This window comes from Acinonyx jubatus, chromosome B4 (assembly GCF_027475565.1).
Source record: "Acinonyx jubatus isolate Ajub_Pintada_27869175 chromosome B4, VMU_Ajub_asm_v1.0, whole genome shotgun sequence".
Classification (NCBI taxonomy): Eukaryota; Metazoa; Chordata; class Mammalia; order Carnivora; family Felidae; genus Acinonyx; species Acinonyx jubatus.
Window position 1 is genome coordinate 78708962 of NC_069387.1, and position 26801 is coordinate 78735762.

Sequence of the window (26801 nt, forward strand, 5' to 3'; positions counted from 1 at the left end):
TAGTTTGCTGGGGTTGCCCTAATAAAGTACCACACACCGGGTGGCTTAAACAATAGAAATTTATTTCTTTTGCCGTTCTGGAGGTTTAGAAGTCCAAGATCAAGGTGTTGGCAGGGTTGGTTTCTTTCGGGGTCTCTCTCCTTGGCTTATGGATGGTCTTCTTCACGTGGTCCTGGCTTCCTGTGGTCTTTGTGTCTGTGTTCTAATTTCTTCTTATAAGCACACCTGAAATACTGGATTAGGGCCCACCCATATGACCTCATTTTACCTTAATTACCTCTCGAAAGGCCTGCCTCCAAATATAGTCACCCTCTGTGGTACTGGGGGTTAGGACGTCAACCTATGAATTTGGGGAGGAACATAATTCAGCCTATAAGAGACACCAAGACTCTGGACTCCCGGGCCAGTGCTGTTGTACCCACATCAGACTGATAAGGGATCTGGCGGATTTTGTTCCTGAACTGGTTCGATTTTGTTTGGTTTCTTAAGGATGGGGAAGTTGTTGAGGACCAACGTGAGATTTAAAAATGTTTCCCAGGGCCAAGGCCCAATGGGAATCTAAGATTAGACAGACCACCAAATACTGGGAAAAGTAACCAGAATCTTTGGACGGGAAGGAACCCTGTGAGCTTAACTTGACTATATGGGGGAGAGGGGATGAGAATTTACCTGGTGTATTCAGAGATCCCAGTAGTCAGACGACTCTCCCCGCTGGCAAGTTCTTTCTTATGTGGAATCAGCATTCCTAACGCTAATTAAGCTCAACTCCCTTCCCCGGGCTTCAGTCATCAGAGTTGGACGATGAGACAGGTTTCTTTCCTTTGACAGCATATTAAGGAAACTTCTCTATTCAAAGCAGCCTCGGTCCTCACGTGAGGCTGCGAGGAACAAAAGTTGTGTTGACCCATTTGCTCTCTGCCTGAGCCCTCCAGCCCCTCTGCAGGCCCTGGCCAGCTCTGGGGAGTGGGGCAGAAACCAGGGGAACAGAGAGACCCTTTAACTTCACAGAAATCACAGATGGGCTCTAGCGGGATTATGGAGCATGGTGTGGGTATGCTGAAGCCTGTGCCCAAAAGTGGTTGCTCCTGGGCTGGGAGGGCTCCGCCATCATGGCGTTTGTTGGTGTCTGTATAGACTGCCATGGAAGGTAAGCTTGGATCCTGGGGTTTAGAGGGAGCGATGAAAAAAGTATTCAGCTGAAGTGCAAAGAGAGCCAGATGCAGCATGGCTTAGGGATCGAAATACCTGGGTCCTGGTGTCTGTCTGAGCCTCAGTTTCCCTTCCTTCACAATGAGGTGGTTCGATTAGGACATCACTAAGATCCTTCCAGCTCTGAGAAAAAAAACTAGAGGATGCTGGGGGGCAGGGAAGGAATACTCTTTGTAGAAAATCAAATGATGGACTATGTGTCTCCGTGAACCAAACCAGGCACAGAAAACTCTCCATCTTCATTCCAGAGTTGGTGGGGGGTGAGGGAGAGGGGGTGTTAGCTGTGGTGTCTCCTCATTTGACAACTCAACCTTTTCCACAGGGCCCCTGCAGCCACACCATGGGGAGCTGTGTCCCTTAGGGACCCTGCCCCCCATGGGAGGGAGGCAAAGGCAAGATGAGGCAGGACAATGGCAGGGTATCTGCCTGGTGCCAGCAGTCAGGTGAAAGCAGAGAAATCAGCCCCCTGTCTGCTCAGTTTCAAATATCAGAATAAGGGATCCAATTTGATAGCTTTCATCTGAAGTTAATGGATAATGAGGTGCAGGATCAGCCTTATGCATTGATGCAGTTTAAAGCCCCTGGGAAGACTCTGTTTTCCCCCTCCCCAATTATCTCGCCACTGAAATGCCGTGAGCTCCACCATTAGAGCACGAGGTGTTAAGTGCGGTCCTCGGCAGATCACATCCTTTCAAATAGAAAAGCACCGCTGGGGTAGTTTATCAAACAAGGATAGAACAAGGAAAGCACTGCTGGGGAGTTGGGGGAGGGATGCTCAGGGAGTGAGGGGTTCTGAAGATTAATCTCGAGATACTTCTCAGTTTCACATCGGCTGACCCTGGTGAGGAAGCTAGACTCTGCCTGGGCTAGTGGAAAGTCAAGGGCTCCCCTAGAACCCAGAGGCCTCAGCTATGGGAAAGGGGTGGACTCCAAGCGGTGAGGGCAGTCATTATGCTGAGAAATCACAGGGGCTGCCAGTAACACTGAATTCAGAGAGAGAAAAATGCCAATAGTGTGCATGCACTTGGATTGGCCACTGTAGGAGTCAGTGTACAAGTGCCCTCCCCCCCCCCCGCCCCCCGGTATGTCCATAGGATGTAAAACTATTTTTTTTTTAAATATCAGTTTCATTGCCATGACTATCTGCTGTTTATCTAACCCACGAGGCATGACTTGGAAGTGTTAAAACATAGCAGATGGGGAAACCTGGTTCAAACCTGGCTATGTGACCTTGGGCAGGTGACTTAACCTTTCTGAGATTACATTTCCTCATCAAATTCAGTATAAAGCACCTGGCATATAGTCATCTTCTCTTAATGGAAGCGATTATGGTTATGAGTATTGAGGGGGCTTCAAGACACTGTCCATAAATTGGAACTAAGTCATGGAATGAATGACCACCATGTTCAGAACAAACAGAAGCTCACATAGTGATAAATTGTGCATAATGTTCTTTTTACCTGGATGAATCCAGTTTCTTTCCAACTTCATTTCATCTCTCAAGATCTGTAATCAGTAATATTACTGTAATATGACTTTATCAGTAATAAAGATGCAGAGAGAGAGTTCTGGATTCCTCTAAGCAGCTTGGAAACCTTAGGTTCGGGGTGAGGATAGCCTTATCCACAGAGAGGATGGATGGCTGCCTCCATGATAGGGACTAAAAAGAAAAACAAAAACATAAACTACCCTCACACAAATTTCTATCATGCCACCTGCCATGAGTCTGAAATCCCATCATTATGGCTATTTCCTTCCATCTGGGCAGTGGCTCCTGAAGACCTCTACCAAAAAGCACACTGTTTCCCAGGAGAATGTACATGTCAACACATTGGTGGCTTCCTGATCTGGCAGTCTGATTGTTACCCAGTCGAGATTAGAGGGGGGCTCGGGACAAGTAAGTCTTGATAGAACGGGGGGATATGAAAGGGCCAGAGGCTAACAGCGGAAAGTGTAGGCAGCAGAAAAGCATGAGGACTATATAAAGAGGAAAAGACACCAAATGGGCTATGGGACCCGCCAAAAATGTCAACTCTGCCACCTATGGCTTAGACAGCTAAGAAGCAGATTCAATTCTAACTCTTCCAGCTCATCTTTATATTGAGTCTACCTGGTTTTTGTGTCCTCTAGCCTAGACTCGCTTCTTCCCAGGTGAACTGCGTACTTGGGCAGCGAGGTGGAGGCTGACCTCAGGGTCTGGGTATCTGGGCAGCAACACCCAGGATCTCAATGACAGGCCAGGCTGCTCCGTCTGTGATGAAGACTCTCATGACATTGACTCTGGCTCTCCACCCTGGGCTGGGGCTGAGGAAGTGAGCTCCACAGATCACTGGGACTCCAGGGGGCTTTTTAGGTGGTCCAAGAGACTACTCGCAATCCGTCATCCAAAAACACGTGTCTGGTTTGTGTTTTCATTGTAATCTCTGAGAAGATACGATTTTTTATTTAAAGTGGAAGGAAATGAGTATTTTAAAAAGTGTAGCCATGGTCATGATTATTCACTCAGGAAAAATATATGTGCGAAAATGTGTGCATATACAAATGTATATATGCACATATATATATATATATATATATATGCACATGTCTCCTTCCTTTCCCTTCCCTTCCCTTCCCTTCCCTTCCCTTCCCTTCCCTTCCCTTCCCTTCCCTTCCCTTCCCTTCCCTTTTTTTTCTTTTCTCAATGCCAAAAGAGACCAGGGGGATAGATGGGGCCCGGCATCTCTGAGGTCTGGCCTGAACAGTCTGAAAGCCCCTGATACCGATGTTACATTTGCAGGACCAGCCATTCTCCTGCACTTGACTCAGATGTTCTGGCATCATGCAGGCACCCGTCCCCTCTCTAATCCAGTCTGCCTCTAAACGATGTGCAGGCAATTTCTGCCCCCCAAAGCACAATCAGAGAAGAATCTGGTTCCTCCCACATCATCCTAAACATTGCTGTGAGGCCAGGGAAACAACATTAATACCCAAAACTCTCTGGGGCTCAGCTACTCTCCTCCCCAACCTTTCCCCCCACCCCAGATTAGGGGGAAATTCCCTTAACAGGGATGGGAAAAACTGGGAATGGGAGAGGAGAATTGGGAAGGGGAGACTGTGCTAAATAGGTGTAAACACGAGGAGGGGCTGTGTAAGTGCTCCGTGGATGGGAGGAGGAGGAGCCGGAGGGTGGTAATTAGCTTATTATTGTTTCCCCTGGGTGTTGTGAGAATTCCTTAGGAGACACTTGTAAAAAAGCAGAGGGAAGACAGTAAATACACATCTAATGATATGCTAAATAAATTATTATTGTTATTATTATGACTATTATCATAGCAATTGCAACTTGCTCCTTGCATCCAAGTTTCCACTAGAAATGGGAATTAGACCCCTTATAGCCAGGCCTCCATGCTGTCACTATGCCCTCAGGATCCCTCCCCCTGCCCCCCCCCCCCCCCACCCAGATGAGTGGAGTAGTAGGGCAGTGTAGACCAGGCTTCAGTTAATAGCCACTCTCCTGGTTTCTGCAGGAGAGCCGATCGGGAGCTCGGCATAAGCAAGGCCTGTGCCTGGTGCCTGCTCTAGAAAAGGAAAGAAGGAAGAGAGCTCTGCCAAGAATGGCAGAGAAGAACTGCCTGACTCCTAAGCAGAGGCACTCAGGGAGGGTACAAGCAAAAGGAGATAACTGGAGATGGGTCACAAGAAGCAAGGGAGACTCAGCCCAGAGATCATGGGCTTCCTGGTCTCTGTATGAGCCCAGCAACCCTCAACAACACTGTGGGTATGCACATTTTGGTGGGGAGAGGGCAGATTGTTTTTATCTGCTTCTCAAAGGAGGTTGGGACCCAGAAACAGCTAGGAGCCATTCCAGCCCAGGTAAGAGAGCTAGGACTCTCCAGGATTAATGATGTATGGCCAGGGTTTCTCATCTCCCGTCTTTTGGCCAAGAACAATCATTGTCTGAAGCCACAGGTTCTGAGGTTTACAGCAACTGCCCCCACCCCAGCCCGATCCTGGCCAGAGTCCAGGCACCTGCCCAGAGTCCTGCTTAGGCAAACCCATGTAAATGCCGGACCCTCTGTTCTCCCACTCAGCAATTCTTTAGGCAAAGCACCCACCATCTCTGTGGGCATTAGGTGTTCTGGGGAGGGAAGGGCTGGGTGTCTCAGGAGGAAACTGTCAGAGTCTGGGGCTAGAATTAAGGTTTAACTTAGATCCCTCTCTGGATCTTGGACCCTCACCCAGACACAGGACAGATTGCCCCTAAAGACTCTTATGGAAAAAAGGAATCACATTTGGGAGAGTCTTTCTTGCTCCAGGCCTTGATGGGAGAGGCAAGGCTGACCCTTCCCTGCAGACCAAGATCCTCACTAGATAGAGAAACTGCCTACACTCACCCCATACACTCACGGTGACCTGCCTTCTCCAAACTCCAGGACCTATTCTGCACAGACCAAATCTACAGGGAATGATGACAGGTTAAAAAAGAAGGGCACCTGGGTGGCTCAGTCGGTTAAGTGTCCGAATCCTGGTTTCAGCTCAGGTCATGAGCTCGTGGTTCACGAGTTCAAGCCCCACATGGGGCTCTGTGCTGGTGGCTCTTCCCTGGTGGTGCAAAGCCTGCTTGGGATTCTCTCCCTCTCTGCACCCCCCCCCAAAACAAATAAATAAACTTTAAAAAAAAGAACTATATGAAACAACCTAATTAGAGAATATTACCGAATCAGAAAATTTGTGAACATTTTAAGTGAAAAAACTTTTAAAATATTTATTCTGATGCATTTGGTAGTATCCCTGGAGCCCGGCTGAGGGCTATCCTTCTACCAGGGTGTCTGTCTCATGCTGATTTATTTTTTGTTTTATTTATGTTTTTTTATGTTATTTTTTTTTTTAATGTTTATTTATTTTTGAGAGAGAGAGAGAGAGTGCAAGTGGGTGAGGGGCAGAGAGAGAGGGAGTCACAGAATCTAAAGCAGACTCTAGGCTCTGAGATGTCAGCACAGAGCCCGACTTGGGGCTCGAACCCACAAACCGTGAGATCGTGACCTGAGCCGAAGTCAGACGCTCAACTGACTGAGCCACCCAGGTACCCCTATTTATGTATTTCTTAATGGACCAAGTGGTAGTTCCTTTTTGGAGCCCTCAGGCTGACAGGCAGCTCCTTCCCAGTCCAGGTCTCAGTTCTGGTTTAGTTTTCATGTGCTTGGGGGTCTGGGAAGCCAGGAGGCTGGGGTGGGGGGTGGGGGGTGGAGTCACTCTACGGGGGCAGAGCCTGGCTTCGGTGCCTCACTCCACCCCCCACTCGCCTGTCTCAGCTCAGGCTGCTCTCTGCTGGGCACTAATCTCCAGCCACCATGGGCTCCTGGCCTGACTCCAGCCAGGGCCCCCAGGTGCATGCTAGCTAGCTCTCAGCAGTGGCCACAGAAGGTGAGATTCTCTCCACCAAAAGCTGTTGCACTGATCGCCATTCGGTTTATCTCCACAAGCATGTATCGGGCTACCCCTCTGTGTCAGGCAGAAGATAGAGTCCTTGTCCCGGAGAAGCTCCAATCCCGTGGGCAGGGGTGTGTGGAGGGTGGCACTTGGCATTTAACCCCAGCCCAGGGGTCTTCACTTCCTTGCCAGAATCCTAGAGATCTTGGAAGCCTGACCGGCCACTGATCCTGAGTGCAGGGAAACTCCCTCAAACCATTGAGCAAAGAGGTCTGTGACTTCCTGGTTTAAAGAAAGAAAGATGGAAAGAACCGGGGCCAGGGGAAAAATGTCTTTTCTCCTGGGATGGTTGGTGGCAGGGGAAGAATTGTGGAGTCCGGGCCCAGTTGGCACCTGGAAGGAGGCTGGAGAGAGAGCCAGGTAGATGTGAGTGGGAGAAATGAGGTCTAGAGGTGCCGATCCACGTTCCCCACACATTAGAGCCAAATTCTCCCCTCAAGGCCCAGGGCAGTGCTGGTAGGAAGCTGGAGGGTATAGCCTTCTGTACCCAGAGGGGAGGGAACCCCAAGCTGGGGAGCAACAGAGGAGTGACCCAATGGACCAGGATTAAGCTCCTGAGGCCTGGGCCTCCGAAAAAGGGGGTTGAGCAAGGCCTCCTGAAACTCCCATCAGAATAAGCCCAACACTTGAAAATTTACCCCTCAAACTACCACACAGGCTCCTACCACACAGCCCCCCCAGGGGCACAGGAGGCCCCCGGTGAAAGCAAGCTTTATTTGGCCACAGTCCCTGGCTTTCCTGGCCGTATCCCCAGAGAGCAAAGGCAGTGAAAGCGCACCCCTCCCTGTCCTGTCCCTAAGTCTCCTCACCTCCGAAGCCACCTTTCTGAGACCCTGAAACTGGGGTTCAAGAGCAATGTGCCAGGAACGCAGAAGGGGCTAGGTGGTAGCTGACCTTTAGTGCACGAAAGCCAAACCGAAGGCCTGCTCCCGGGCCGCGGAGCTGAAGCATACCTCCAGGTTGTGGTACTGTTCCCGGCCTCCCCTTCCACAAGACCCGTGCCCACGACCATCTGTACCTGCCCCTCACAAAACCAGCTCCCTGTCTTCAGGCGGGTGCCTGGGGTTCACTGCTGTCCTCCTTGACTGTTCCCGCCACACCCCAGTCATTTTGCCTCCTCTTCTCAAGGCTTCCTATGTTCTGTTTACCTTGTGGCCCTCTCCCCGTAAGTAAAGAACTCTGCTAGATGATTTCCTAGATGGCCCGATCCTGCTTTTCAGTTGGCTCTCTGGAAATATTTCTGTGAATAAGTCTCTCTCAGCCCCTACATATAAATATGTCTTTACAGAGATAGACTGGTCTGAGCCCCAATACACACACATCATGAGGTAATTACACCCTTATATACATACAGATATCTCTACAGAGTTATATTCACAAGTGTCTATAACTCTACAGAGAGATAGCAGCATGTACATATAGGACTATAATTACTTATGTCTATTTTTATAACTATGTAGTTATAAATAGAGATGCCTATATATAGTGATAATAATATAGAAATACCTCCACAGCCATATATGGCTCTGAGTGAATGTTCTAACTACTCTATATCACAATCAATAAGTATATATCTCCTGATACATAATTCTAACGATATACATTTATCTATATAGCTGCTCGGAGATATAAATCTGTCAGGATATCAAATGTCCATAAAACTGGATGGCTGTAAGAGAGTCGTATATTTTCTCATATATAAATCTACTTCTATAACTATTGTATATGCACGAATACAATGGAAATAATTATATTTTCCTCGAGCATAAATCTGTAAATACAAGCACAGCACATTTAGGTATGGTTAGAGATAGAGCAATATTTTCTAGACATCAGTGCCTCCAAACAGGGAGAGTTATAGTGGGGGTTATAAATAAACTCTCCAGATGTGAACAGATCAGTAGAACTAGATGTAAACACGGCTCTAAGCCGGCCTTCTTTTTCTTCTCCTTCAAGATATTCCTGAAGTGAGGTCACCCATGACAGGGTGCAGAGGAGTCTGGCCACTGATATTTGCCCCCCCCCCCCACCAAGGAGGGTTGGAGGTCGCTAGACTTTGGGGAAACCATACAGGAGTAGGTAGGGGGCGGCCCAGAAGCCCCTGTTGTGTGGGTCCCGGGGTGGCTGAGTGCCTGGGCAAGTGGAGAGGCCTAGGGGAGAAAAATGGAGAGTCTGGCTTGAGTCACTTTGCCCCTTCTTAGGTCCCAAATCCTCGCACCAGGGAGGCCGGACCAGGCATCCGAGCCGAGAGGGCAGGAGGGGCGCGGAGGCTGGAGAGAAGGGGGCCGCAGGCCGGGCTGGGGACGCCGAGACAGAGCAGGGTCGCCAGCAGGAGCCCGGCCCCGCTCGGCGCCCCCCGTCGCCCCGGGCCGCCTGGAACCCAAGATCCGGCCTCTCCCCGCTCGCCCTGCACTCAGCGCTTCCCCCGATTTCATTTTATTTTATTAGTATTTTGTCCGACTGGTTATCAGTATCCTCCGCCTCGCGTGGTGTTCAAATGCAAGGACGCCCCGGGTTCTCTTGCGAATCTTTGTGTGTGCACCGGTCTTAAAGAAGTGACTCAGTGGCAAGTGTAGTTCTCCGTCCCTTTCAGACCAGATGGGTCACCGGCTGTTGAAAAAGAATCAAAACCTCTGAAAAGGTTTGTGACTTAAATCTTTTAAAAGTTCTCAACGCTTGTTTGTTATGGTCATTTTTTTTTCCTTTTCTTTCCTTTCTCTTTTAAAAAGTTGGCTAATTTGCGTTTTTATATTTCCTCTTTGATTTTTTCTTTCCTTTTTGGGGGATACAATTGTTTTTAAAGGGGGGAGGGTGGTGGTGGTGGTGGTGGATTTCGTTAGACCCGAAACTGTGGGGCGGCTTTCTCTCTGGGCAAGCGCCGTATCCCTACACATGTGACTCCCCACCACACACAATAAATACATAGATAAGATTACCAGAAAATTGTACCTGGAGAAAACGAGGCAGATGTGGAAGGATTCGGGAGCGTGGTCTTCTCTTCTTTTATGGAAATCCGCAGGTTCCAAGACCGCGAGGGAAAATTCAGCGCGCCTCAACCCCTCCCTTCTTCTCCTTTTTTGTTGTTGTTGCTGTTGTGGTGGCTGTTTTTGTTTGTTTGTTTGTTTGTTTGAAAAGCCCCTAGAAAGGGAACTTTCCCTGGGCCTACCGGAAACCGGCCTTGCTCTCCCCTCTCTCTTGCAGGCGGCCATAAATGTTTTTCTGCTTCTGTCCATACCCGGCGGCAGGTCCTCCCCCAGCACCTCTGCGGCCCGACTGGCCGGGACCCCTGGCTCTGGCCATCGCCTCATCCATCTCTGCCCCCTCGTCTGACCCTGTCCGCTTGCTCTTCTCTTTAAAACAGGGGCTCCAGAGACCCCAAAGCCACTAATCACCCCCATATGTGGGGTCCCTCCCCTGATCGCACAAAGCAAAAGCCAGAGTAAAAGAAGCAGGAAAGAGTGGCCTCCTGGCTCTCCCTCTCCTCCTCTGGCCAGAGGACCTTGTCTGGAGAGGGGGTTCCCAAACCCAGCCCCCCCGAAGGCATAGGAGGAAGCTAACTTCCTTCCTTCCTTCCTTCCTTCCTTCCTTCCTTCCTTCCTTCCTTCCTTCCTCCCTCCCTCCCTTCCTTCCTTGTCTTCCCCTCAGATGCTGTGATCATGACTCCTTCCCCTGGCCCCTCCTCAAAATATCTCCTCTTGCATTTTATTGTTACCCTGCTAGGGAGGGACTGTTAACTACTGTTTTATTGTTATTTATTATTTATTGTTATTATGACTGTTGTTAGAGATTTGTTCACCGGGTTCAGGGGACAGCAGCCAGGCCCAGAGGGAGGCCTGCTTCTCACACATGCACTTGCGTGCACACACACACCTAGCACACTGCACACTCACAGGTATTATGCCCACAGATAATCTGCTAGACGCAGGCCCCGGCCTGGGAGGCAGGAGTCCTCCTACCCCAGCACACAAACACCACACTGCCCACGCATCCCAGCAGCATTCAGGGCAACCACCACCCGAGCCCCAGCCCCAGCCCCATGCGGAAACCCACAGACAGCGAGCTTGTAAGGAAAGCAAAATACATAAGAACCCACTTGCAGAGATCCCTTCTCTCCCACAACCTGGAGGGGTGAGTCAGGCCTCTGTCTCTTTCCCCCAGTCTCTCTCTCTCTTTCTCTTTTTTTCTCCTTGTTTACAGCTTCAGAGAGCTCAAGGCCCATAAATCTTGAGGGGCCTACAGAGCGCAGAGCACATTTGTATGCATCGTTAGGACTCGCTAATACCTAAGCCCATTAACGAGCGTGTATGCGCGTGGTTTCCGGTGTGTATTAACTTATAGTTAAATTCTGGAGGAAAGGGCATTGTGAATTAACATATACCAAATCCATCACCAGCTTTTGTCATATCATATTAGTCAGCCATGGGTTTGGGGGAGCTGATTACCTCAGTCGGGGTGTACCCACCCTCCAAACTTTCTGGAGCAAGTCTAGGGGTGGGTTTAGGGGAAGGCAGGACACCCCTACCCTAGCCCCGGTCATTCAGATCCCTCAGGCCGGCGGCTGCACACCTGCGGGATGGTGGAGGGGCTGCGCACCAGTTCAGGAGGCCATCGGCGGCGGCGGCGGCGGCGGAGGGTGGCGGGCGAGGGGGAGGCCCTGACGGTGGCGGGCCCAGATTGTGCTGGGGCCACGGGGCTGCTTGGCCCATGGCCGCTGGTCTGTCTGGTTTCCGCTTTCGGAGAGAGAGGAGAAAAAAGGCAAGTGGAGTCGCTAAACTTTAATTAAACCGGAGAGAAGACGGTGGGGGGAGGAAAAAAAAAAAAAAACGATCTGAGGAGGAGGAGGAGGAGGAGGCCGAAGGCCAAGGAAAGGAAGCGAGGCGGGGCAGGCTCGGAAGCCTGGCGATCTCTGCAAGGGGCTGAAGGCTGGGCTTTCCCCCCACCCCACCTACCCCGTCCTCACCGTGGTTAATTCTAGCCCTCTTAAAAACGGATAAATACCTGAAATTAAAACAATAGAATTTTTAAGGGAAAGGGGGAAAAAAGGAAAAGAAAGACAAGGTAACGAAAAAGAAAATCCTTTCTAATTATAGCCAGGTGTTCTTGGTTCCAATGCTTCAGATCCTATTGGAACCCCAAGGATCTGTATAATTGGGCCCGTATAGACAGAGATGAAAGATGCCAGTTCTAGAGAGAAAAGGGGGCGTGGAAGGTCCATCTCTTGGGGTCCTGTGGAAAATGCCATAGACAAGCTAAATTATTGTGTCCGTGTGGATCCAGTTGCCTATTTAAATACAGCAAGCGGGGCGGGGTGGGGGCGCCGGCCGAGCGGCCGAGCAGCGAGCGGGCGGCGGGAGAGAGAATGTCCCCCCCCCGCCCCCCCCTCCTGCGCGCGCGAGAGCAGCTCGGGGCCTCCGGGCAAGGCTCGCGCGGGCTGGGCCGGGCGGGCCGGGGGCCGAGGCCGGGGCCCGGGGCCGGGGGAGGGGAGGCGGGGGCGGGCCCTCCCCGGGCGCTGTGAACTTTAGCTGGGCCGCCGCCTGTCAGCCCCAGAAAGCGTTAAAGGTGCAGCAGCCCGCGCCAGCCTCCGCAGCCGCCTTTGTACGCGTGATTTATGACTTCAATCTTGGTTCACCGAGAGTTCACACGGCTTTCGCTGCTGTTGAAGGTTAAAAGATGGTCTTCGCTTGACAAGTGGGACTATTGAAAATTCCTTCTTCTTCGTTTTTTTTTTTTTTTTTTTTTTTTTTTAAGAAGCGAAGAGCGGAGGCTCAGAAGAGAGAAAATTTGGGGGGAGGGGACAGGAGTTGCAGGTGGGGAAAAAATGGTAGATCAGGAAAGTTTGTTCCCCTACTTTAGGATTTTTTCGTAGCTAAGATTTTGGAGTACGTTGGGGAGGCGGGTAGAGAATAGGAGGAGCTAGGGAAGGGATTTAATGATCTCTGGAGGCCAAAGGAGTGGCATTTTAAGAGAACGCAAGTCGTGCTTCCACAATTAATTATCTGGATAATTTGGATCACGCCTAACTGATCCCTCTCTTGAGACGAAAAGTGGGGCCAGGGAAGGAGCTTGAAGTGAAGGGTGGATGTGTGGTCCCCATGGCAGTGGGTGCCCCCTGGGTGTGCCGCGCTGACCATCCACCTAGGCCAGAAGCAGATTTTCAAGCACATCCTTGCACCCACAGGTTTGGAAGAGTGCTTTAGGTCCGCTTGTGCCAACTCCCTTCATCCTGAGATGTACCCTCACATGCAGATTTGGTGCAACTGCTGAGGCTGATGGGAAAATCATAGAATTGGGATTGAAAATTCTTTCTAATGCCAGATCCTCTTGGCCACTGGCCACTTGCTCCTTCTTCCTTCTAGAATATTGAAGAAGGTGGTTCCACAGCAGAGATGGTGGTCAAGGGTCTCCTAATGGCCAGAAGATAATAAGGCCCCTTTGTGGTCTAAGGCATTGAATTTGGGGAGAAACAGGAATCTCTCCTTTTCAGATTCCCTGAGAGAGAGAAGATCTGGAGCTGGGAGGGTCTGAGTAGCTCTTTGAGCTTCCTTTAAGAGATTTAAAAAATGGGAACTTGGAATTATGGGTGTTGGAGAGGAGAGCAGCAGGGAGCTGGGTCTGGGGGTGGGTATGCCTCCTTGGCCCTGTTTAGGCCCCACCACCAAGACATCCCATGTAGATGTCTTCTCAGTAGGTCAGCGTCAGCCCCTCGAACCCAGACCCTGGAGCCAACAGCATCCGCTGTTCCAATGTACCCCTAGAAGGGGTACTCCCTGTTTCTCTTCCCACCTAGAACTGGAAGACCTTCCACCACCATGAGGCCTCCTAGACAATCCTCATGAGAAGGGAGGAGAGAGAGGGAGAAGAGACACCCATCTTTGTATAAAAAGCAGAACAGGCAGCAGGGGCCAGAGAGACCACAGAAATCCAGGGTCTAGGTTCTGAGGTCCCTTTGGCAGGGTAGAATGGGGAGGAAGTGTGGCCCTGTGTTTAGAAGCATGGGGGGTGGGTAATAGCCGTAAGGGGGAACCCACCAAGGAGCTCATGAATCTCTTCCACGTTCTGGTTGGGAAGCAGAGGAATGATCTTCAGGGCCTCTAGAAGTAATGGCCGCAATGCAGTCCCCTTCCCACCCCCTCCAACTGAATTCCTCCCTGGGAAATAATTTCAGCGGGCTTGTGCTTATCTGCAAGTCTGGAATAATTATGAATTATTAATTCATAATTAAGACCGTTGACTGTGGCCATTGCTCTCCAGTGGGCTCATTTATTTCCTTCTCCTCTGTGAAGCACAGGGCACCCTCTGTTAGCCCCTGCCCTCAGAACAAGCAAACTGAGGCCTGGTCCTCTGGAAGGCAGCCCTTGAACTCGGCCCCTGTGTGGAACGGTTGCCGCATTACCAGTCAGGTCATGTTTGCACCTCACAGAGTGTTTGCGCTCCATTAACCACCACCCACTAACTTCAGATTTCAAAGCGCTTTGTAGGCCTGGCTCCTAGAAAGGTGGAGTGGAGACTGTGAGTGAGACTCCAACGAGAGAAGCAGGTTGGCCGAGCTGTGTGTGGAGACAGGGGGTAAGGCCTGGTGGCAAAGGACACCCAGGTGCGACAATCCAAGTGATCTGGGATCAAGGGTGGGCCTCCTGCCTCCCCTGCCCTAGGACAAGCTGGTCTCCCTCAGCCCTCCGGAGACCCCTGAATACTGGCCCCTCCTTTTCTTGGCCTCCCTTTCCTCCTACCCCACTCCCTTGAGGTGGCAAAGGCTTCAAGATACACCATGCTCTTGGATGTTTGGGGGTGGGGAGTGGGATCTGCCCGTTGTTTCACATCTGTAAGGGCCCTAGAGAGGGAGAAAATTGTCTCCTGTGAGATAATTTCCATCCGAATCCCTGCCTGCAGCTCACCTCCCCCTGCACGGAGACATTTTCTTCATCCCCTCTTCCCTCCTTCCCTGCCCTCTGAGAATGCTGACTGGGATAGGGGTGGTGGAGCGGGGGTGGAGGCAGAGGCAGTTCCCAGAGTTGCATCTAGAGAAAGGCAGAAGGTAGAAAATGAAGGAGGGGGTTCAAACCTCCTATTTCCTGAGAGTTTTAACCTCTGTTCCTCAAACCCAGATCCGCACCCCAATCCAGGGCCTTCCCTCCTCCTTCCCCCAACTCTGCCTCATGGAGGCAACGCCTCCCTCACGCTGTGACTGCCCTGAGAACTTTACTCTGAGAACACCGCCACCTTTCACAGGACGTGTGGGGACCCAGCCCCTGTGACTCACTCAGTGCCCACCTGGTCCAGAGGGGACCTGTGGCTCGGCCAGCACATGGCCATTTCATGTCCCAGTGGAGCAGGCCGTGGAGACATCTCAGCTGCCATCCCAGACCTCAGCTGCTCTTTCCCCAAGTCACTCCAGCATCCTCGGTCTCCCCCAAGCCAGGAGGCAGGTAGGAAGCCCCTCTGGAGAGTCCCCGGGAGTTGGCGAGCATATTTTAATTTACTGTCTGATGGCAAATAAAGAGACCTTGGGAAAAAGGGAAGGAGCGACTGCGCCCAGGCGCCCTCCCCACCCGCCCCTCCTCTGGACATTGGCTTTCTCGATGAAACAGTGCGCTGTTGTTCTTGGACAACCATTCCCCACCATCTCCGTTCGAAGGGTTTGAGTTTCACCCTCCGTTCACCCCCATTAATCACCCCGGCCGCTAAACATCACCCAGCCCCCTCTGGCCCTTTCTCTTCTTCTTGCCCTTAGTATTCATGGCGGGCATTCCTCACTGCTGCGTGCCTCACAAAGACCCCTCCTCTGACACAAGGTCCCTCCCCCTCTCCAGCTACCCGGTCCTGGTCCTCGGTGGGCACAACTCACCTTTCCCAGCGTTCTGATTGCCGGCTCCCGCTCCTGAACCCCGTCCCCCGGCTTTCTCCACCACCACTGCCCCCTTCCCTCGCCACACCTTCTTCCTCTTGGTACCTCCGGTCATCCCCACACACCCCGGCCCCTCCCCCCACAGCCCTCTTTTCTCCGAGCTCCATCCACATGCCCCCTTCTTGTCTCCCTTGCCTTTCCCCTCCCCAAGATGATCCCCAGGCCCTTCCCATACTAGCTTTGAAGCCCTTCCAGCCCGGAGAATCTGGGAGAATCTGTAACAGTGGTTACAGCACAGGCTCTGAGTTCAAATCCCAGAGCCGTCACTTGCCAGTTTGTAGAACCCGAGGCAGATTCCTTCACCTCCCTGAGCCCTCCATAAAATGGACATACCCACTGACCTCACAGAGTTGTGTAGATCCGATTAAATTTTATTTGCATAGATCCGAGCATTCAGCAGGGGCTTGATAAATGGTAGTTATTAATATTAGAAGCTTCTGGTAAGGGGAATAAAGGATGCTCTTCAGATTCCAATAAAAGTGAAGGGATTGTCCCCTCCACCACCTGAAAGGGAGTGATAAAAATTACATAGTCACACAGAGGAGCAGGGCCCCCTCACCAGGGAGCCATACTCTCCTGTTAGCCCCGGAGGGTCTCATCTGTTGCCGCACATTGGAACCCACTGGGGAGCTTTAAAAAATACTGATGCCCGGGCCCCCCCCTCCAGGGATTCTGATTTGGTTGGCCTGGAGTAGTGCCTAAGCATCTGGTTGGAAAACTCTTCCGGTGATGCTAATGTGCAGCCTGGGGTTGAGGTATGGGCCCTAGGAGGTGATATGGGAGGCGAGAGGCTGCCAGCTGAGAGCTCTTCCAAGTGTGGGCATTTTCGCAGCCTCAGCCCTCATTGCCTCATTGGGGGAGGGTGCCACTTAGCATTGGCTTCTCTGGACACTTCAGAATTTTAGAGACTCTCATCTTTTTCATTTCCTACCATCACTAGGGTTTTGAAAGGGTCCTCCCCAAGAGGAAACAGGGGAATGGACAGATTGACCTCGGAGAGGCCCCTCTGTCCTCAAAAAAGCATCCGGTCCCAGACCACCAGTGACAGAGGCAGAGGCAGCCAGTAGGAGAATTTGTAGTTACATAGTAAATGGAATTTCTACCTGGTTGCTACAATAATAGGCCAAGCAATTAGGATACAAGTTTCCAGGATCTTTTCCTATATTTCCAAAAAGATAAATCACCCCCAGGAACAGAATCTGCATATTGTAATTAACTGATAAATATTTCATGCCTGATTCAAACTTTCTCCTCTTCTATTTAATGGCCACAAACTTGAGCACAGAGGAATCAGGGGAGTGAGGAGAGGGAGGGAAGGGAGGCTCCACTTTGGCTTTGGGGGAGGGAGAACCTGTCTCAGCTGCCTCGTTGTTGACTTTCCTCCTGTTCCTTTAAGGAAACATTGCTCACCTGGAGAAAATTGGGTTGCAGGTGGTAGAGGGTGTTGCCCCCCCCCCCCCGACCTCCCCCAGGGGAGGCCAGTTTCTGGTGACCCCCCGGGGCACCGGGGGTGGCAGGCTTGGGAGTCCAAGGGCTCACTGTCTGAATACAAGCACCACTTTGCCATTTATTAACCTGTTGGCTTTAGGCCATTTACTTAATTTATCTGAAACTCAGTTTCTTCATCTGTGAAACAGGCGTAGCAATCTTTTCCTTGTAGGACTGCCTGTGCCCAGCACGTTCTCTAATACATGCTATTATTATCAGCAGGAACAACTTATAATAAACAGTCACCCCCCCCCCCAGCACTGTACCCATTCCTTTGCCCTACTCCATCCACCCCAGTGTTGAAGGCACTTAAGCAATTAAATGCTTACCCTGAATGCAGCAAATACGTATCTCATTTAATCAACAGAACAACCCTATGAAAGGAGCGTGTTATTATCCCTATTTATTGTTTGTGTTGTGCAAATGAGGGAGCTGGGGCTTGTAGAACTTTCTGTCTCACCCAGCTAAGTGGAGAAGAGCACAGACTGTGTGGTTTTACATTGGGGCTCTGCTGTTCAATGAATAGCTGTGGATGCAGCATAAGCTCCTGAAATTAACCGAAGTCTCAGTTTCTACATCTGTAAATTGGAAACATTCATGGTACCTCCCTGGAAGGTCATTGGGAGAGATGCATGTACAAGGCCCAGCTCAGTACTGGCACACAGTAGGCGCCCAGTAAATACTAGCCGGCATCTCCAACATCACCATTGTCATCACCATCACCATCACCATTATACCACCAGTGGCATTCCTGGTGTCTCCTGCTCTTTGGTGGTGTTGGGAGGTTAAGTGTGTGTGAGGGTTCTCCACAGGCCACAGAGCAACTCTCTCATTAACTCCCCCACCCCCACGCACACTTCAGTACCCAGGACTTGGGAAAAAGGACACTAAACAGATTATGACTCCATTTCGGGAATTAAATCAAAACTCAAGACTAACTCAATTTGGTTCCTGACGAGAGAGAAAGGTTAAAAGGGAGTGAGGAGGCGTCTGGGTGTGCTCTCAGAATTGTAATTGGTTCTGGATCCTTGCCCCCGGCCCCTCTGCAGGGCCAGCCCCCCCCCCGCCCCCGCCATGGGGATCCCTTGGGTTGAAGGAGTGGAAGAGCCTTAGAACTCTGTGTCACCCGGAAGCGGGTGAGGGGGCTGGGAAATCGTCTGAGAACATTTCCCCAAGAAGGATTCTCTCCTCACAGCCCTGAGTCAGCCTAGCCCTGGATTGAAGGGGATCCCAAGACAGGATAAGGAATGAGGTTTAGGTGAGTGGGCGGGTCTCAGTAGAGTGGAGGAAGGGTCCTGCTCCAGGCGGCCACCTCCCTGGAGAAATGTCGCGCTGCTGTGCTTCTCTTTAAACACACGTTAGCAACGCTGACTGCCATCTCTTACTTTCAGGTATACTTATTAGACACCCCAAAACTATATGACATGCGGACGTGCATAAACATATGTTCTGTGTGTGGATATCCACCCAGCTCTCATTCCGAGCAGTACATTAGCCTGTATTCTTCTGAGCACTGTGAACTAAAAGTGAAAATCAATTTCAGCTTAAGGGAGACGGTAATTTCCCCCCCGTGTTTTCTCCTTGGCTGTTAACACTCTCCATCCAGGCTTGGAAAGACCATTATTTCCTATTATACAGAAGGGGAAACTGAGGCTGGAGACAGATGAGTGAGTGGCTTGTTCAGAATCACAGTTGCAGCGTAGGACCCAAGGATGATTTCAAAACAGAAACCGAGGTCTCCGAGGGAGAGAGGGCAGGGAGAGACCCCATCTCAGCCCTGACCCGGAGGCCGCAGGCCTCTCCAAAGCCAGGTGGGTTGGGGGCCCCGCGCCTTGGAGGAGGGACTCCCGGGCTAGCCAAACAGCCGGCCTCGGGCGAGAGCGTCGCCAGCGCGTCCTCATTCCGCGATTACTGTCAGGGGACCATCCATCAGCGCCGCCCGGGACGCTCAGCCCAGACTGCCCGCCGCCCGCCGGGGTCTCTCCAGATCGCATTAGCGAGGGGAGAGGGCGCGCTTTGGCACCACTGCGGGGAGGGGGACCTGGGCAGGCCTCAAGGCTGCTCTGGGACCCCCCCTCCTCCCAGCTCCCGCCATGGAGCCTAAGGGCGCTGAAGGGGGCGCTAGAACCAGCGAGGGGCAGGGAGGGGAGCCCCAATACGGAGGCTCCGGGGAGGGGGCCGGGGCATGCTGGGAGGAATGGCCAGAAGCAGAAAGAGAAACACCTGTAAAGGGCGAAACAGGAGCAAGTTGGCTGGCGCGGGTGGGGGGGAGGCACTGAGCAGGGGTGCAGAGAATGGGAGAGAATTCGTGGGAGAGAAGGGTTTTACTGGGGGTGGGGGGGGAGGAGAATTTGGAAAAAAGAAGAGAGCAATCAAACAGGTTGCTGGGAACCTTAGGGATAAGCTAGGGCAGCCCCCTCACATTACATACACATGGAGAAACTGAGGCCCAAATGGGGGGAGCCCGTATCCAAGGCCGACTCCAGCTGCTGGCTGGCCTAGCTTTTGGCCCCCAGGCTCATTTATTCAGTCAACACATGAGTTTTGAGTGTCTGCATTGTGCTGGGCCCCGGGGCTGCCTAAAGGATGCAGGACCAGCTCCTGCCTTCCAGAAGCTGCAGTCTGTCCTGGGCAGGGGGAAGGGGCCTGACCACCCAGAGGAGCTCCCTCACCTGCAGCCAGGAGGGGTTCTAGGAGCCCCACCTCTTCTGGCCTTTCCACCCCCCTTGCCCTCTGCTGCTCTGCATCCATTCTCATGGCCTGTGGCAGCTCCATAGAGGAACCCCTTCCTTCATGCTCCATGGGGCTCCCCAGGAGCTGAGACAGGTGCTTGGAAGTTTGGCCAACTTCTTTTGCCTCCCGTGGTCCACAGACTAGACCTGAAAGCAAGACCCTTATTCCTTGCTCAGTTAGTCTTCTGGGGATGGGCGACATCCCACAGTAACCGCGAGATCAAAGCAGGCTGTGGTAGGCAGGACTGAGGAACTTGTCCATGAAGCACTTCCGGGTTCCACAGTCTGGAATCATTTTTTGCTGGGACTCTAAAGCAGCTGTCCTTTCCTGAGGGCGGGGCTGGCAGCATCTTCCAGGGAAGGACTTGCCCTCCTCAGTCAGATTCTCCAGTGCCCGGTGTGAGGCTTTGTGCAGTTTGAGAGAACCTGGTCCCTGTCCGTGGGGTTTGTGCTCTAGACACAGATGAGCTGACATGTCCCTGGCTTCCCCACAGTCCCTGCGACATCATGGCATCCCCAAATCCTCTGTAGGCTCAGGTCATCTCCTTCCTCCTGCCTCCGGGGGACCTGAGTGGTTCCATCGAACCCCTCACGAAACCTCTCTCCTCAAGCCTGTTCCCAACAAACAGGATGTGTCTCCCTCCTTCCCCATTGTCCAGCATCATCGCTTTGACTTGACTTGGGATTTTGTCGTGACCAAGGCCGAAGCGGCACACCTTTTTCACAAACATCCCTCCCTCCAAGTCATACTCACCCAATCTTCAATGGCCAGGCAGCGAGTGGGGACAATCTCTCTCCAAGAGCTCTGGAAACTTCTCTTTCCTCTATCTGAAACAAGCTCTCTTTTATGCTCTGAGGTTGTGGTGGTTGTTTGACAGAAGGGACCAGCTTTCATCCACAGCCCAGGTTAGATTTAGAGGGAGGCATATGTGAGAGTTTCCAGTCCAGAATCTTTGCCTCTGTGCCAGTCCCCAAGGCGGTGTGAGGCTCAGGAAGGGAGAGACATGAGCAGAGGAGGACATGAGCAGATTATCAGGGATGGGGCCCCCAGAGGGCAAGAGAGGTGGACACTCTTCAAGTTCCAGACCAAAGACCCACAGGCGAATTTCAGCATTATTCCTTACTGCAGGCAAAGTGAGGCCCTCGGGATCTAGTCCAGTGGAAACGCCTGGGAAAAAGGCTATTGCTGCAGCCCCTGACACTTTCTCCAGAGGAGGATGTCAGGAGCGGTGTTGGAAGCTGAGAGGTTGGGCATAGACTGAAGAAATTCTTCCAGGGGCATGTAGATGAGGACGTAGAGCGTCCAGCCCAGCAAAGCATCCAAGGAAGGAGGCCTGGGCAATAACTCTCTGTGTCTCTGTACTAATTCCACACATATTGTCTCGCGTGATCCTCGGTGCTGGGTTCAGCGCCTGGCACAGAATACACGCTTGTTGTACAAATGGATGAATGAGGAGCCGTGGGAGGAAGGTCACGCTCCGCGCTTATAGATGAAGAAACAGAGGCACAGAAAGGTTAAATGACTGGCTCAGGGTCACGTGTCTTGTCACGGGCAGGGCTGAATTGCAGTGGAGAGCCACTTTGGTGGTCGGGAGAGGTGGAGAGGAGGGAGGCAGGAAGGGAAGGAATAAACTATCAGATGCACATGGAGGGGAGTGGGGCACAGAGGAGAGCTCCGTAAAGATGCAACACTCTGAGAAAGATAGCTTTAAGACCACGCCCCTTTTCAGATGCCTCTTTGGAGGGAGGGGGTGGTGGCGCCTGGGTGGCTCAGTAGGTTAAGCGTTAGACTTTGGCTCAGGTCATGATCTTGCTGTTTGTGAGTTTGAGCCCTGGGTCGGGCTCTGCTGACAGCTCAGAGCCTGGAGCCTGCTTTGGATTCTGTGTCTCCCTCTCTCTCTGCCCCTGCCCTGCCTGCATTCTGTCTCTTTCTCTCTCAAAAATCAATAAACGTTTAAAAAAAAATCTTTAAAAAAAGGATGCCTCTTTGAAGGCTGATCTGTAGCATATGCACAGCCTTGCAAACAACATGGACAGGTCAAGGGGGAGAACAGACCACTGAAGACCAAGAGAGAAAGCTGACCCTGTCAACTTTCCAGAGTCTGGACACCTGGCCACAGGCCTTTGCTAGCCCCTAAATGCTGTGTGACATCAGACCAGCCACACCCCTCTCTGGCCCTCTAGAGAACGGAGATACCAGATGAGGAGGAGGGTGCAGAGGGGACGGAAGGGCCAGGTCAGCGTCCTCAGCGTAGCCATCGCAGGCATTAGGTTCCTGCTTCCCTGGATCTATTCTTTGTTGCTGCTGTGGTTGTTTTGTCCCGTTTTAATTATTTTATGTCTTTTGAATAGGAAATACATGTACGTGGTTGAAAACTCAAAAGGCACCAAAAGTGATACAGTGACAAGTAAGTCTCACTCCCAGGCCACCCAGGTCCTGTCTCCATTATTACCACACCAACCGCTATCTTGTATCCGTCTCCAAAGATACTTTCTACCTCGCCTGGCTTGTCCCCTGAAGTCACCGCAAAGCTGAGCTGAGCACTGGGGATTTGAGCAGAAGTGCTAAAGGCCCGCACGTGGACCGGTGGGGTCTGGGGCACCAAATGCTGTCAGTCTCCCCTCCCACGCCCTAGGAGCTTGGAAGCCTTGCAGGTGACAGGGAGGGGTGGGGCCGGGCAGAGGCAGAAGCTGCTCAAGGGCCTGGCCTTCCACCCTGCCATCCCATGGTCTCTCTCACAGGCCTGCAGGGCCCTCGGCATCAGCCTAGCCTGCTCGGGATCCCCAGCGCACAAGGCTCCACACCTTCCCTCTACCACCTGTTACACGGTTGGCAAGTCTTTCTTGATGCCTCGCTCCACTTCCTTCTACTCCAGGTGCAGCCCGGGACCTTTTATTTTGCCCTCAGTGGCAGTGGGGGGGGGATCCTCCTCTTGGAGATGGTGACTTGGTTCCCTCCCCTGCCCCACGTACGCAATCAGCCACCCTCTCCCCACCTTGAAGGCCTCTGACTCCTGGCCCAGCCGTTACTGCCAACCACGTCATGCTTGCTTGGCACATCCCTTTGGTATTATTAGCCCAAATTACACTTTGGCCGTGGAGATGAGGAAATCCCAACCCAAAGCCAAGTCTTCCAGCAGGGGGTAAATCCAGGCCAGTCCCTTTGGCAACTGAATCTCTCCTTTTTGGGCGATGCGCTGGCCCAATCTTGCACCGTACCCATCACCTTGACTCCCAGATCCTCACACATGGCCCGTAGTGAGATAAGGCCCAAGTTAACCCCACACCTGGGATGGCCTCCCCCTGTCTTCCTCTCCAAACCCTCCCCTGGTTAACCTCATCCTTCATATTTACTCACTAAGCAATTATTGAGCACTATTCCAGGTCCTTGGGATGCATCAGTGAAAAAAACAGAGAAAGACCCCTGCCTCTGTGGAGCTTACATTTTAGCAGAAGAGACAGATAATACACAATATATTTATTAAATAGGTAAACCATATTGTATATTAGAAGGTGATAGGGGTATAGAAAAAAAAACAGATCAGGGTCGGGGTGCCGGGCGGGGGTTGGGGGCGGCTCAGTCGGCTAAGCATCCGACTTCAGCTCAGGTCATGATCTTGCCGTCTGTGGGTTCGAGCCCTGCATCGGGGTCTGTGCTGATAGCTCAGAGCCTGGAGTCTGCTTCAGATTCTGTATCTCCTTCTCTCTCTGCCCCTCCCCCACTCATGCTCTGTCACTCTGTCTCTCAAAAATAAATAAATGTTAAAAGAAAAAACAGGGGTGCCTGGGTGGCTCAGTCGGTTGAGCTTCCGACTTCGGCCCAGGTCATGATCTCGCGGTCCGTGGGTTCGAGCCCCGCATCGGGCTCTGTGCTGACAGCTTGGAGCCCGGAGCCTGTTTCAGATTCTGTGTCTCCCTCTTTCTCTGACCCTCCCCTGTTCATGCTCTCTCTCTGTCTCAAAAATAAACAAACATTAAAAAAAAATTTTTTTTTAAATAAAAGAAAAAACAAAAAAAACAGATCAGGGGAAGGGGGATCAGGATGGTGGAGAAGTCCAGGGGCCAGGGGCACCTGGGTAGCTCAGTGGTTTAGGCGTCCAACTTCAGCTCAGGTCACGATCTCGCCGGTCGAGAGTTCAGTTCGAGAGTTCAAGCCCCACATCTGGCTCTCTGCTGTCAGCACAAAGCCCACTTCAGATCTTCTGTCCCCCTCTCTCCCTGCCCCTCCCCTGTTTGCATTCTCCCCACCACCACCACCCAGCTTGCACTCTCGAGTGTTCCCTCTCTCAAAAATAAATAAACATTAGGAGCACCTGGGTGGCTCAGTCAGTTAAGCTTAGGACTTCAGCTCAGGTCATGATCTTGCAGTTCATGGGTTTAAGCCCCAGGTCGGGTTCTGTGCTGACAGCTCAGAGCCTAGAGCCTCCTTCAGATTCTGTGTCTCTATCTCTCTCTGCCCTTCCCCTGTTCTCACTCTGTGTGTGTGTCTCTCTCTCCCTCTCAAAAATAAACATTAAAAAATTTTTAATAAATAAACATTAAAAAAAACAGGATGGTAGAGAGGTCTGCAAGTTCAAATATGGAGTCAGCGGGGGTCTCATTGAGAATATAGTATTTGAACAAAGACTTACAGGTGAAGGGGTAAGTAAGGCCCACAGATGTTATAAATAAGGGTGTTCCAAGCACAGGGAGCAGGTGGTGCAAAGGCCCTAGGGCAGGTGCGTGCCTGGCAAGTGTGTGGAGCCTGGAGGCCAGAGTAGCTGGAAGGGCGTGAGCAAGGACAGCGGGGGAGGATGACAGCAGCACTGAGGGGCCAGATGATGATGCAGGGCCTTGAACACTGTCTGAAGGACTTTGATCTTCATTCACTCTTAGGGAAGCAGGGAGCAAAGACATGCGGTGCCAGGTTCTAAATGGTCCTTCTGCCTTTTGTACTGGGAATGGTTTGCACAGGGCAAGAGAAGATACAGGGGGCTTGTGGCAAGGTTACTGCACTAGTCCACGTGAGAGGCAAGTGGCTCAGACCAGGTGGCAGCAGTGCACGCGGTGACAAGGGTTCTGGATTTGGTGACCATTTTCTCTGCCTCGGCTTCCGTCCTTTTGCTCTGTTCACTTTGTTTCTTTTTTTCCAGGTTGTGTGTTTTCTCTTTCCTGGAAGATTGAGAGCTTTCTGAGGGCGGGGCTCAATTCCTGCCCCAGGATCTGCCCCGGCACCTGGGGCAGCACCCGTTCAAGGGCAGATGGCCCAGTGCTGCCTAGGAACAGGCTGACAAGCTGGGCAGCCTGGCAGTCCTCCCCCGGTCTCAGGCTCCCTGAGCCGAGGGGAGGAAGGAGGCTGCTGTCTTTAAAGACGACGTGATGGACAGTTATTGAAGGCGCTCAGCTGGGGCTCTACTCTAGTCTTAATCTGAGCCGCCCTCAAGGAAATCATAACCAGCTCTTAAAAACATGTTAAGACCAAAGCTGGTGTGTGTGTTTGAGCAGAGCTTCAGACAGCTACTTAACACTGGGGGCCTCCAGGCCTTTGATTCCTCTACCCCTCGCTTTGCCCTCTCCCCCCATCTGGCTGGTGTTTATCGGCCAAGACGTTGTTTAAATCACACTCGCTTCCTATAAACATTTCACTTGAAATGCCATCCGCTGCTCCAGAAATTCATCTATCACCAGCTCGGGGGTGTACTTGAGAAGCCTCGGGGCGATGACTCCCCATTCTCTCTCTCCTGTCCCCCCATCATCCCTCCTCCCCTGACCCATATGCTCAGGTTTCACACTGTAAGAACAACTTCCCCTCCGTGTAACAGGGCACTTAGTGCCAGGATTATTTATAACAGCTGAGGTGGCAACAGGCTGTGGGGAGCCGCCCGGCCCGTGGATGCCTCCGCTTGCAAAGCTCAATAAATGGACCTGGCACACTGTTTACCACCTGATGTCTCGGCCTCTTGTGTGTTTCCTTCCGGCTTCAGGGGGACATGGAGTTTGGGGAACAGGGGTCTGGACCAGGCCAAGGCTGTCCTCGGAGTTTAAGGGCTTTATACGCTGGGCACCTCTATTCCCTGTCTCTCATTTCTAACCACGCACTCCGTCTTGGGAAAAAAGAGCAGCTTGTGGGGCTTGCTCTCCAGCAGGGAGCCCGCAGCCTCCCCAGGAGAGCTGCCTCACTCTCCCGGCACAGTGGTGGTGCTGGGAGTCAAGCTGAGGAAGGCATCGGCCTGGAACGGGGCTGCAGGTGGCTCTGGGGGTTCTTCTGAGGAAAGGTTTGAATTGGCTCAATTCAGGCTGGAGTGGAGGTAGGAGCTGGATGAATTCACTTCCCGTGGACTGAAAGCTCTCTGACCGTCCTCTTCCTCCCCAGTCCTAGCAATTCCCTAGTTGTCCTAATTTGAAGGCTCTGCTGGTTTGGGATTGCAGGATGGTAGCCTGTGCAATGGCTCCCCACCCCATCTGACTTATCAGCCAGGGTCACATTAACAAAAGGCACCATCCGACCTCCTAGTCCTTCCCAAAAGACACTGGGGCACCTCTACCTCCTTCCTCTGCCCACTCACTGCATGCCAGGCACCTCCTAGGTGAGCTCAGGAAGAGCCTTGGTGAGAAACTTCTAGAAGGTAGACAGGGACCAGGGAGAAACCTAAGGTGGGTCAGGCAGGGGAGCGGCCCTCGTCTTTGGGGGGTCAAGTAACGCTCCCTTTACAAGCCAAATGAAGAAAAAAAGTTCTAAGGGGAACATATGACTCCATAAAATAAAGGGACATAATTGGGAGCGATATCTAATTTATCTATTGAATGCCTCCTACGTACTCTTTTATCACTTAGATGGACAGAATATAATTGGTGTGCTGAACGCCATCAATCTCAGGGCCTGGGCTTCCTGTGCTGGCTACACCTATTACTGTCAGATTATGACACTGTAATACCAAGATCAATGACATTTTAAATGTGCTCCAGTTATGGGCAATTGCTGACAATAAAAACAGTGACAAATTGATGAAACTTGG

General features: G+C 51.8%; 3 long non-coding RNA genes across 10 annotated transcripts in view; 1 reads left to right on the plus strand and 2 right to left on the minus strand.

Annotated features, from left to right (window-relative positions):
• On the minus strand, positions 1 to 11965 carry LOC106989330 (uncharacterized). 8 transcript variants are annotated; one of them, XR_008300264.1, is made up of 6 exons: positions 9631 to 10759; positions 5685 to 9291; positions 3320 to 3632; positions 1246 to 2869; positions 670 to 878; positions 2 to 233 (listed from the first exon to the last, which is right to left on the minus strand). It is a non-coding gene; the product is annotated as an uncharacterized LOC106989330 (long non-coding RNA). The 8 variants fall into 8 exon arrangements; XR_008300263.1 differs by adding an exon at positions 11275 to 11965 and having other exon boundaries at positions 5 to 233; positions 670 to 2869; positions 9631 to 9770; XR_008300260.1 differs by adding an exon at positions 11248 to 11965 and having other exon boundaries at positions 5 to 233; positions 670 to 2869; positions 9631 to 9770.
• LOC106989333 (uncharacterized) lies at positions 9185 to 25725 on the plus strand. Its single transcript, XR_008300267.1, has 3 exons — positions 9185 to 9322; positions 22159 to 22214; positions 24939 to 25725. It is a non-coding gene; the product is annotated as an uncharacterized LOC106989333 (long non-coding RNA).
• Positions 23783 to 26801, minus strand: part of LOC113593086 (uncharacterized) — a 12544-nt gene continuing 9525 nt past the window's right edge. The window contains exon 3 of the long non-coding RNA XR_003413153.2: positions 23783 to 23979. This is a non-coding gene — a long non-coding RNA (uncharacterized LOC113593086). The remainder of the gene's footprint in view (positions 23980 to 26801) is intronic.